The sequence below is a fragment of the Mesoplodon bidens genome, assembly GCF_964165515.1.
Source record: "Mesoplodon bidens genome assembly, chromosome: 19".
In the NCBI taxonomy this organism is placed as follows: domain Eukaryota; kingdom Metazoa; phylum Chordata; class Mammalia; order Artiodactyla; family Ziphiidae; genus Mesoplodon; species Mesoplodon bidens.
Genome location: NC_138179.1, coordinates 15,100,616 through 15,114,073, shown reverse-complemented (window position 1 = coordinate 15,114,073; position 13,458 = coordinate 15,100,616).

Sequence of the window (13,458 nt, the reverse complement as noted above, 5' to 3'; positions counted from 1 at the left end):
CAAAACTGCCCGTCTTGTGGGTATTTACTGGTTCTTGGGAGACGCCCACCTCCCCACCCCCACCCCCACCCGCCACCACCACCACCACCACCACCACCTGCAGTAACCTTGACCCAGGTCTGTGCATCTCCGCTCTGGCTATTGTTCCTTCTACAGCCCCTAGGCCCCTGGTGGTCTACGTCTAGCTTTACTCTGCTGAGGACCCATCAATCCTCCAAGAGTTCTGCTGGACTAAATCTGCTCCAGCCCCATCCCAGTTCCTTCTGAGGCATGACCCACGCCATGCCTCAGGAAACACTACATGTATTTTACCACAGCAAATTCTAGAATGTAGGCTGATTCTTACTTAGCCTCCTCTGCTTTGCCTCATCCCTCAGCAACTGCCCAGCTCAACTTCTGACCTTTAGATTTCTAACTGCAGGGACACATAACAGGCTTTCTAAGTGGAGACCCTGGAACCTTCACCTAAGGTGAAGCTCTTTCACTCCTCCCCTGACGGATGATGGGGTTCACGGCACAGCTTCTCAAAACACTCTCTCCATAGTCTGTCTCTAATCTCTCCAACTTTACAACCTCGGTGTCAGAAGGAAGTGTTAAGAGCCATCAGATCAGTTCTCAAACACCTTTGAAATTTCTGCATAGTGTTCTGTCACATAACTCACTTTGGTTTCTTTTTTTTTTAAGATTTTTTTTTTTTTTTTTCCGGTACGCAGGCCTCTCACTGCTGTGGCCTCTCCCGTTGCGGAGCACAGGCTCCGGACGCGCAGGCCCAGCGGCCATGTCTCACGGGCCCAGCCACTCCGCGGCATGCGGGATCCTCCCGGACCGGGGCACGAACCCGCGTCCCCTGCATTGGCAGGCGGACCCCCAACCACTGCGCCACCAGGGAAGCCCCTAAGATTTTTTTTTAACGTGGACCATTTTTAAAGTGTTTATTGAATTTTGTTACAATATTGCTTCTGTTTTATGTTTTGGTTTTTTGGCTGTGGGGCATGTGGGACCTTATCTCCCCCCAACCAGGGATCGAACCCACACCCCCTGCATTGGAAGGTGAAGTCCTAACCACGAGACTGCCAGGGAAGTCCCCTCACTATGGTTTCAAACATCTAATGTCTCAGCCAAAACGTCCATGTTCACGTCCTGTAACATGGGTGTGTTACTTTGCTGCTGTCTTCATGCTGCTCACCCACCTGTGCTCCCTCTACCCCCAGCAGGAGAACTTACATCCTGTTTCATCAGGCATGGATTTCCCCAACTTCCTGCCCCTGGAACCTACAGTACCTGCAGCACTATCTACTTCCACACCCACCCTCACCTCTTCACCTCCAGTCCCAGATGTTCACTACTTCCTGTCCTGGATAACATACCATTCTGTCTTCTTAGGAATTTTATTTAATCGATTAGCCCTCTCTTGTCTAGTATTTTTTTTAAATAATGTCTATATTCTACTACAAAAGTATATGTAACTGAAGAAGTCATATATTAACTGTACAATAAATATTTTTTACAAACCCAGGAGTTCTGCTTTTCAAAGGTTACCATTTTCAACTCTTTAGCTTTTCCTTTGGTATTCATTGATTTTTAGACATTATATACTGATTTCTTATCTTGGCAGACAGGATTTTAGCTCTCTTCCCCTCCCCACTGTCCTATAGATCCATTACAAATTTTGCTTAAATCCATATTCAGTGAATTAGTTTCTATGACTTTTTAAATATTATTTACTACTGGACCAAGTAATGCATGATAACGTTTCCTTTCTTGAACCGTGTTTTGTTTTCCCTGGAGTTAAACATTCCCTAGTTTTGTCATAGGTTCAATTTTCTTGCATCTTCATGAAATACCTCTTAATACAATGTCCTACATGCTCAACCTATCAGAACCTCCTATTGGCTGCATCTTTTCCCCCTGGAGACTTCCATCTAGAAGCCTCTGTTCTCCTGCTCCAGACTGAAGAAGTTTCTGTCTATGCTACTGCATAGGTATTGCCCAGAGACCTCTCTTGGCTGACATCCTGGGAACTCCCTTGTCAGTGCTCCAGGGTTGAATCCGTGTCCTCTTTCATAGTTTACCCTCTTGTGTTAGTAAAACACATTCTCTAACAGTGTCCTGAGAAATGGCACATGAACATAAATTTTTTAAGGTCAAACTATCTAAAAATGTATTTTTGTATGGTCACATTTGATTGAAGGTTTGGCTGCGTATAGAGCTCTAGTACCCTACAAATTAGGAAGGCGGTTCCCCTTTGTCTTCTACATGCAATGTTGATATTGAGACGTATAATGCCATTTTGATTCCTCATCCTTTGTATGAGACATTTTTTCATTCTTTCTAGAAGTTTCTTTTTTTTTTTAATTCCCAGTGATCTGAATTTCCTGAGGCTGTGCCTTGGTAAAATCTTTTTTTCCCTTTATTTCTGTGGGCATTTAGTAGACTCTTTCAACTTTCAGAAAAGACAGGTCCTTCAATTCTCTGAAATGTTCCTGTATTACTTCTTTGATCATTTTCTCACCTCTGTTTAATGTATTTCTTTTTCTGCAGCTATTATTCATTGGACATTGGACCTCCTGAACTGATACTCTAGTTTTTTTTATATTCCTATTCTATTTTTATGTCTCTTTGTCTTTTTGTTCTGACCTCTAAGAGATTTCCTTGATCTTAACTTTTAATCCTATATTAGTGTCCTACTGCTGCTATAGCAAATTACTAGCCCAAATATAGTGACTTAAACAACACAAATGTATGATCCTACAGTTCTGGAGGCAGAACTGCACTCCTTCTGGAGGCTCTCAGGGAGAATCTCTTTCTTTGCCTTTTCCAGCTTCTAGAGGCTGGTTGCCTGCATTTCTTGGCTGATGGCCCCTTCCTTCAAGCCAACAGCATGGCATCTTCGAATCTCTCTCTGTGTGACGCTGGTCTTCCTGCCTGCCTCCCTCAAAAGGACCCTTGTGATTATATACCCAGATAATCCAGCATAATGTCCCCCATCTCAAGTTCCTTAATCATATCTGCAAAGTCCCTTTGCCATGTAAGATCATTTTCACAAGCTGTGGAGATTAGGATGTGGACGTATCTTTGGAGGGCCATTATTCTGTCTACCACAAACTTTACCAAATTTGTTATTTTAACTATCACATTGTTAATGTCCAAGAGTCCAGTTTTGTTTTCTGATTGTTTCATTTTTAAAGCATCCCGTTCTTATTTCATAGATACAGTATTTTCTTTTATCTCCCTGTGGATATTTTTGCTTCTTTGAAGTTTCTACATCTCCCTACATTATCTCTATTCTCTTCAGGTTCCTTTACTTCTGTTTGTTTATTACTACTATTATTTTATGTTGGAGACTTTTCCTACATGTGTCATGATCTGTGGATGTCCTTTCTTATTGAAGAAAAAGTGCACTGGGAAAAACTGATTGGAAAGTCTGGATGGCTGGGTGAATACTGTCAACTGTAGATTTCATTATATGACAAAAGGTGGTCAGCCAGCTTTTTTGGTTGGGAATTATTAAAAATCAGTAACTGTAGGTGTTTTGCTTGGGTTGGTTCAATTTCCCCTCCTGGAAGTCATACTGCACTCTTTGTGTCATTGTGCACAGCCCAAACACAGGGACTGGTGAGTTATACTCCACCTCCTTAAAGGCTCCTGTTCACTTTTTGTTTTAAAGATCTGATTGGAAGTTACATATGTCTGCTGGTTGCATCAGTGATGGAGTTTGTTTCTGTTTTTTGGTCTCCATGTCATGTTCCTGTAATTTTTAACCTCTCTCCTACTGACTCTTTTTCCTCAGCCTATAAACATGCTTAAGCCTCCTCGTCTGAAAACAAAACCCCAACCTACCCCCTCCAACACTCTGCTTCCCCTTCTGGACGTCACCTACTCTCTCTCTGCCTTCATAACCACAGGCCTTAAAAAAAAGTAACTATTTCAACTTCCTCACCTCCCTCTCTGTCTTCAAAAACAGCAATCTTATTTCTGTCCTTGCCTTTCTTCCAAAACTGCTTTGGCAAGGGAGACCAGTGATTTCCATACTGCCACATCCGACGGACCCTTTTTTTTCTCTCTTTACAATATTTGACTCATCGAACGTGTCCTTCTTTAGAAACACTCTTTTCCCTTGACCTCCATCTGAGTGACCGCTCTCTGCTGCTTCTCAATCTTCTCAGTCTCTTCCCTTTCCCCTTCCTGCTCCTTCTAGGTCAGTCTTCCTGAGTCTGTTCTTGGCCTCCTTTTCTTCTCATTCTAGACTCTCCTTAGATGATCTCGTCTACTCCCAAGACTTCAACAACCACTTTATTCTGATAACCCTCAGAGCTATATTTCAAATTCAGACATCTCTCTGTATATTCGTTTCCTAGGACTACTGTACAAATAACCACAAACTTGGCTTAAAACAACAGAAATGTATTCTCTCACAGTTCCAGAGGCCAGAAGTTTTAATCATGGTGTCAGCAGAGTTGGTTCCTTCTGGAGGCTCTGCGGCAGAAACTGTCCCATGCCTCTCTCGTAACTTCCAGTAGTTGCCAGCAATTCTCAGCCTTCCTTGGCTTGTAGATGCATCGCTCCAGTCTCTGCCTTCATCTTCACATGCTGTTCTCCCCATGTGTCTCTCTGTCTTTACATGGATTTCTGATGACACCAATCATTGGATTTGGGGTCCACTCTAATCCAGTAGGACCACATCTAAGTTCACCTAATTTCATCTGCAATGACTGTATTCCCAGATAAGGTCACATTCTGAGGTTCTAGGTGGACATGAAGTTTGGAGAGACACTGCTCACTCTTCAACTCCAGTGTTGAGTATTCAGCTTCCTCCTGGACATCTGCAGTTAGATGGCTTCCAACAGACTCCTCAAACCCAACAGAGCCAAGCTGTTCAGATGATCTCCACTGTCACTCCTACCCCTCAACCTGATCTTCCTCTGATTTTCGCTGTCTCAGAGATGGTGTCACCATCCACCTAGTTATCCAAGCCAGAAACTGGGATCAATCTTGACTCCTCTCTCTTTTTCATCATCGTATCCAACCTTTGGCTGAATCTTGCTAATTCTACCTCCTTAATAGTTCTATATGTCCCCAGTTCTGCAACCCCATTTATCAGTTATTATAAGTTTGGCTGCAAGTAACAGAAAACCTAATGCAAACTGGCTTAGACACTAAGAAAATTATTTAGTTCATTTAACAGACAATAATGCAGTAAGGGGACTTCCCTGGTGGCTCAGTGGTTAAAAATCCGCCTGCCAGTGCAGGGGACATGGGTTCGAGCCCTGGTCTGGGAAGATCCCACATGACGCGGAGCAACTAAGCTCATGTGCCACAACTACTGAGCCTGCGTGCCACAACTACTGAAGCCTGTTTTCTTAACAAGAGAAGGCACCGCAGTGAGAAGCCCACACACCGCAACGAAGAATAGCCCTGGCTCACCACAAGTAGAGAAAGCCTGCTCACAGCAGCGAAGACCCAACACAGCCAAAAATAAAAATATATATAAATAAATAAATAAAGTTAAAAATAATAATAATAATGCAGTAAGGTAAGCTTCAATGACCTGGGTTTTTTTTTAATGTATTTATTTATTTATCTATTTTTGGCTGCATTGGGTCTTCGTTGCTGTGCGCAGGCTTTCTCTAGTTGTGGTGGGGGGGGCTACTCTTTGTTGTGGTGCGCGGGCTTCTCATTGTGGTGGCTTCTCTTGTTGTGGAGCACGGGCTCTAGGCTCATGGGCTTCACTAGTTGTGGCATGCAGGCTCAGTAGTTGTGGCTTGTGGGCTCTAGAGTGCAGGCTCAGTAGTTGTGGTTCACAGGCTTAGTTGCTCCATGGCATGTGGGATCTTCCTGGACCAGGGCTCAAACCCATGTCCCCTGCATTGGCAGGCAGATTCTTAACCACTGCGCCACCAGGGAAGCCCTTATTTCTAGAATTTCTATTTGGTATTTTTCAAACTCACCTTTTGCCCCACAATATCTCACTTATCATATGGATTTTACTTCTCCCTTTATGTATTTGGACATTTTAGAGATATTTATTTTAAATTAGCTTTGACGTTTCATGAATGGAAACATTTTTCAGATTGTTCTTTTACCTGTAAATCCAGGGGTATAAATTTTCTCTAACATGATATTTTCTTCTGTATTTATTTGTTTCTTCAGGGATCAGCGCTTTGCTCATTCTCTAGGTTTTGGAGGATTCCTGTAGGAGTTATTTTGTCTTTCTCTATGCTAGTACTCTATGAGTTTCATGATTTCCAGACCAATGTTTGCTAATTTCTTGGAACCGGGGCACTCGAACAGCAAATCTATCATATGCCCTAGTTTTGTGATTGGTACCATGTCAGAGTCTGATTTGTCCACTCACAGACTCCAGGCAGATACCAAGCTCTCTTGCTCTGTTCCATGGCCCAGTGGTGCAGTTTTTCTAGAACCTGTTTTATCTATAAGAAAGCCTTTTTTTTCTTGGCTCTGAGCAGGAAACCTGGTTCCAGCTCATGGGGCCTGAGGCCTCATCTCCCATTCTTAGAGGGGCATTAAATTCCTGATTCTGATACTCTCTAGGACTCTGGGCTTCAGCTTGTGATAAGTGAGGTCTGAGCATATCCTGTGACTTGTCATGAGGGACCTATCAAGAGTTTATTAGATAAACTTTTTATTGAAATCTAGCATACTTATAGAAAAATGCACAAATCATGAGTGAACAGTCTGATGAGTTTTTATAAAGTGCACACACTTGTGTAACATCCACACAGATCAACTAGTGGCAGCCTTGCAGAAGCCTCCTCACACCCCATCCAGGCACAACAGCACTCTGCTCTGAAGGGTAACTACTATTCCAATTCCCAACAGCATTAGATTCATTTTGACCATTTTGTACATTATTTGTTTGTTTGTTTGTTTTTGCTGCTCCGTGTGGCTTGTGGGGTCTTAGTTCCCCGACCAGGGATCAAACCTGTGCCCCCTGCTATAGAAGTGCTGAATCCTAACCACTGGACCGCCAGGGAATTCCCCATTTTGTACTTTATATATGTGGAACCGTACGGTACCTCTTCTTCAGTGTCTGGCTTCTTTCTCGCAACATCGTGTTTGTGAGACTCTCCCATTTCATTGTGTTTATGCCTAGTTTGTTCATTCTCATTGCTGTATGTTATTCTATTCTATGAAAATACCAGTTTTTAAATCCTTTGTACTATGGATGGAGACTTGGGTAGTTCCCACTTTGGGACTATTATAAATAGTATTATAATATAGTATAAATAGTATTGCTGTGAACATACTTATACATGTTTTTGGTTAAGATCTAAAAGCATTGCTTTTGGGAAGATACCTAGGGGTGGAATTGCTGGGTCATACACACGCTCAGTTTTAGCAGACATCGTCAAACGATTTTCCAACGTTGTTGTACTAATTTACACTCCCACCAACAGTGTGGAGCAGTTTTCACATCTGTGGGCACATATTAGAGGATTTGGCACTAGAGTAGATCTTTTCCCTCAGTTACACGGGATTGAGAATTACTACCACTCCTTTTCAAGGGGAATACATCAAGATTGATATCAGGAGCCCTGGTTTATCTCTTTTATACTTTATGATATATAACTACAAAGTATATCAAAAACACTGCAGTTTGTCAGGCTTCTACCATGTGCCAGACACTGCTCCAGGAAGCCGTTTCCTCCTTGTCACAACCCTATGAGGTAGGCATTGTTATTGCTTCATGTTTTAGGTGAGGCAGCTGCAACTCAGGAAGATGAAAGAACTGTCCCAGGACCCCAGAGCCTGAAGCAGCAGAGCTGCAGCAGCCTAACTCCGAAGCCTGGCCCCTTCACTCTGAATGGTGGATACGCTCCTGCATCCTCCTGCCAGAGTGTGGGCTCAGCTTTTTTCAAAAACCTCTTTTGCACCTCCCTAAAGACCTAAAATACAGAGCCATGTACTGTCAGATATGACTACCTGGAGCAGATGAAATTTGCACAACTGCAGCCAGAAATCCATGCCTTTGTATCAGCGGGTGAAAACAAGTGAGCGGTCACCGTGAAGAATTCTGCTCCCAGAAATCTTGCTTCAGTCGAGTGTACCATGAGTTACACTGGCTCAGTGCTGGCACATAGTGGCACCTCAGGAACACTGGCTGAACAGAACTGTAGAAAAATCCACATTTGTGATGTTGACCCAGGGCCCTCTTGGCTGCAGCTCCTGGCCTCTAATCTTTGACCACCAGGGGGCACACTTCTGTCCCTAGAGCACCCTCATTCTCCCAAAGCCAGTTCCCTGGGGAAGAGAGGGGTCTGTCAGAAAACTCTGAATTTAGAAAAAAGATAAAAGAGAATTGGGTTTTTCCAGGTGTGGTCCAAACCACCAAATCATAATCACCTAGAGGGCATGGCTAAAATGCAGGCTCCAGCTTATTCACCTTAGACCCATAGAATTAGACTTTCCACGGGTAGGACTTAGGAATTGTACCTTAAGCAAGGTCACCAGGTGATTTGTTTTTTCATGCACATAGCTCTGTGTTCAGACTACCCGTGTTCAAATATTGACTTTTTCACATGTTAACTGGGTGACTTTGAGCAAGTCAATTAACCTGAGACTCAATATTATCATAAAAGGGGATCATAAAAACAGACTTAACTCTTAGAGTTGCTGTGAGTAATAAATGAGACAATTCATGTAGAGAGCTTAGCATGGTGCCGGACAGTGTCTTAGCACTTATAAAGCTTAAAATATCATTATTGGGGCTTCCCTGGTGGCTCAGTAGTTAAGAATCTGCCTGCCAATTCAGGGGACACGGGTTCGAGCCCTGGTCTGGGAATATCTCACATGCCATGGAGCAACTAAGCCCGTGCACCACAACGACTGAGCCTGAGCTCTAGAGCCCAAATGCCACAACTACTGAGCCCACGTGCCACAACTGCTGAAGCCCTCACGCCAGAGCCCATGCTCCGCAACAAGAGAATCCACCATAATGAGAAGCCCGCGCACCACAATGAAGAGTAGCCTGCGCTCGCCACAGCTAAAGAAAGCCTGCGCGCAGCAACAAAGACCCAACGAAGCCAAAAATTAATTAATTAATTAATTAATTAATTAATTAAAAAATATATCATTATTATTGAATGATCTTAGGAGGGAGTGCGGTGAGGGGGAAAGAGCACAGTGGATGAGACCTGGAAGAAGTCTGGGATATATGCTTCCAGTGTAGGCTTTGCTGCTCTCACCAGCTGTGTGTCCTTGGGCAAGTCACTTAACTTCCCTGGGCCTCAGTTTCTGCACAAATAAAATGAGAAAGTGGGACTAACTGGTCTGTGAGATCCCTTCCAGTGCTGATGTTTTGTGAAAATTTCACAGGGTTTGAGGATCCTCGTAAACACACACACACACACACACACACACCACCTACACTGCCCCTGTGTGATTCCTACAGCCCCTGTGTGATTGTATCACATCAGATTACATTGCTAATTCTCTTCCCTGCCTTTTGTAAGGAGGGCAGAGCCCATGTCTTCTTCATCCTGGAGCCTCAGAGCCTGGCACATTGCCTACCACATAGCTCCTGTGCAATAAATATCATTTATACTGAGAAAGTAGAAATATAAAGTATGACACAAATGTGAGGAATTAGGATAATTTTTAATCCTAGTTGGTCTTTAAGAAAACAGCTGTTGGGGTAGGATTAGGCCAAGAATGGCTGGAGGAGCCTGGAGGCCAAGGTGGGATTCAGGTGTGAGTACTGAGTGGACAGAGAACTGGGTGCAGGGATTGGATAAAAGGAAGAACAGCAGGACTCCAGGAGCTTACAATGCAATTCACCTGGCACCCTCCTCCTGAAGGTGACCTTCTTTTCGTTGTTGCTGTCGATTTGGTTTTTTTTTTTTTGTGAGAAGCAGGACTGGGGTCAATGTCTAGCGTGATAGCCTGCAAGTCGTAGACCTTCAAATATTTCAAATATTTCACTAAGAATCATGGCCCAGGAGAGCTAGAAGGAAAGAGAAGTCAGAAACAATCCTTTCATTTTTACAACAAAGCAGAAAACTATGAGCCAGGAAGGCAGAGCCCCTTCTCAAGATGACACATCAGGTTGTAGTGGAGACGGGCGTGTGAGTCTACCAACTTCCATGCCAAGGCCTTGCTCTGGACCCTGCTTCCTCCAACACTTTTAAACGAACGATGAACGCACACAAGTGGGAATGTTTCTGAATGTGTGCTCATGTCTTTACCGGTCTTTGGGTTTATCCAACTCTGTGTGTCCAGCTGCCTCCTGCATGACTCCGCCTGGATGGCCCCCAGGCATTTGAAATGCAGATAGCCCAAACTGAGTTCATTACCTTCCCCGAGTCTTCTACCTCCCTTTCCTGTTTTCTCTTTCAGCAAACAATGCCACTGTTTATTATTCTATTACTCAGATTAGAAACCTGGGTGCCACTCCTTTTTTTTTTTTTTTTTTTTGGCTGCATCCCACAATTTACAGGATCTCAGTTCCCCCACCAGGGATTGAACCCGGGCCCTCAGCAGTGAAAGCCTGGAATTCTAACCACTAGGCCACCAGGGAACTCCTGTGGGTGCCACTCTTGACTCCTGCTTCTCCCTCACCCATCATCACCAAGGCCTGGCAGTCCCACCTCCTGCTCTCTCTTCATTTCATCCCCCTGAACCTGCTGACGCTTCAGTCCGGGAACTCATCATTTCCAGGCACCATGCAGACTCCTAACCAGTGTCACTTCTCTCCACGTGATCTCCAGACCCCAGCAGTCTGAAGCATCACCTACTGTCTGTTTGTAAAATATGAACCTGTGAAAATATTTACTGAGGTTCTGTGCTTGGTGATAAGTGAATGATGATGAACAAGACAGAGATGGTCCAAGAGATGAGCAGAGCAAGGATGATATGGACAAATAAATGGGTAATTACAATAGGTTATGGAAAGCGTTATGACGGGGTAAGTATAGAGTGAGATAAGAGCTTTGGGGAAAGACAGCTGCTGAGCTTGGTTTGTTGAATGACTAAATGTGAGTAAATGAATACTCCTAATCCTGTGAGATTTCAGTATCTGCCCACACCCCCACCCTCCGTGTCTTGTGCATATTGTGAATATATGTGTGTCTGTTGTCATATTGTGAATATATGTGTGTCTGTCATATTGTGAATATATATGTGTGTCTGCTGGGGTTGGATTCAGCTGTGCGTGAGAGAGAGCCAAAATAACAGTGGTTTAAATGAGATAGTTTCTTTTTTCTCTGACTTCAAGTCCAGACCTAGTGGTCCAGGGCTGGTGGTGTGTTTTTAAAACAAAGTTGCAAATTCTTTGACTCTCCTCCCATTGAGAAGTGCAGTTCTATGACCCTTCTCTTCAACTCTGGGTGGGCTTGTGACTTCTTTGACCATAGCATAGGCAGAGGTGATGTCAAGTGACTTCCAAGGCTTGGTTGTGAAAGGCCATGGAGTGTCTGTCTTGATCATTGGAATGCTTTCTCGTGGAGCCCTGAGCTGCCACGTAAGAAGTCCAACTCTCGCGAGGCCATCATGCTCGAGAGACCACACGTGGGTGCTCCAGTTGACTGTCCCAGCTGAGCCTTTCACCAAAAGCTGCCCCTGCCAAGATGCTAGACATGTAAGTGAAGCTGACTTGGACATTCCAAGCCAACCCATGCACCGGCTGAATACCACCAGGTGACCTCAGTCAGTGGCACAAGGGGCAAGAAAATCACCCAGCTGAGCCCTGCCTGGAAGTTGCACTTGCACTTCCATGTACATCCATTGACCAGAATATAGTCATATGGCCACCCTTCCTGAAAAGAAGGCTGGGAAATGAGGTCTTTATTCTGGGTAGATATTGCCTAGCTATTAATAAAAAGTTCTATCACTATAGGAGAAAAGGAATCTCATATTAGGGGAAGATTAACTCTGTGTGTGTGTGTGTGTATGTATGTATGTGTATGTGTGTGTGTGTGTGTGTGTGTGTGTGTATCCAGGGAGCAGCTGGACCTGGAACATGCAGCTCTGGTCCCAGACTGACCCCTCACCTCCCAGGGCCAGACTGCCGGCACCTGCTTCATCTGACACCACATCTGGTACCCACATTCTGGGTGGATGAGGGGACCCTGGATTAGGGCAGTGATTTCTCAGCATCCTGCAGACAAGAGGGAAGACAGGCTGGAGGTGGGTCCAGCCTGGAACCCCAGGCAATGCTTCTGAGTCTGGCCTGGGGAGCCCATTGCCAGGTGGGCCAAGGACTTACAGTCTGGTCTTTTGGCCCTTGGGAGTAACCTCCTTCCCAGCCAACTTCCTGCTTCTGCAGGTGAAACCCGTTCACACCAAAGTTCCATTACATCCTCACCTGAGGAGTGCCTGACTTGCTTGTATACAATATTTCTCGATGCTGGTGAGTGGGCAGTCTGAGTGATATTGGTCAGCCAACTACAGTGTGGCCCAGTGGTTGCTGCACAGTCTCTGGAGTCAGAAAACTGGGTGAGGACTGGGCTCCACACGTACAGGTTGTAAGATCTTGGGTCAGAGCTCTCAGAGGGTCAGTTTCCTCATGTGTAAAATGGGGATAATAAAAACTGCCTCACAGAATTTTTATGAGAATTAAGTGGAGTAATATAGATGTAGCAGTTATCATAGTGCCTGGCCCGTAAAAAAGCCTCAACATATATTAGCTATTATTATTATTATTATTATTACTGCTACTACTAGTACTAAGCCCTGAAAGGCTATATCTCTGCCCCCAAGGAAAGGGGAATTGGGAGAAAGAATAGTAAGTTTGTACAAGATTATTGATGTAAAATTTTTTGAGATCTTACCCATTTTTCTCCTTCCTGTTGGTATTTTTAACACCTCATCCCCACCACTTCCTGCTTTTCAAGGAGCTGGGTTGTCCTGTGCTCATTGCCTCAGAGGATGAGGCCTCAGAAATAAAGTTGCTTTCTGGCCTCCCTCTCCAGAAATCTAGTCTTTAGGAGAATAGAGAGACCTCTGAGTAGAGACTGAATATTTGAGGAAAATATCATACGTGAAAGCCGGATGGGGTGTTTGAGAGGAGTGGGGTTCCTTTCAGAAACTGGAGAAGCTTCCTCCAGGCTAAGAGGCGGAAGAGACAGAGGGGAAAGGATGACTCTGTGGGTGGCCAGGAGTCTTAGCCACAGGGATCCTGTGGTGTACTAGGGCTGGAGCCTGGGGCAGCAAAAGGAAATGGCGGTCTGGGGAGGTGGGGCAGATGGGAACTTGGCTGCCAAGAACCCTGGACCCTCAAGCCTGGCATGGACATAACAGAGAAAGCCAGCAGACAAGAAATAAAGGACATCTCAGCAGTAACCCAGTGTGGGACAACCAATGGCCCGGTTCTACCAATCAGTTGACATAGAGGTAGATGACGTAGAGGGCTGAGTGCTTGCACACTTGCCTTGGGCCACCTTGACAAAATCCTGGTGCAGAGGGAAGGGGAACCTAAAATGGCCTGGGATTAAACTAAAC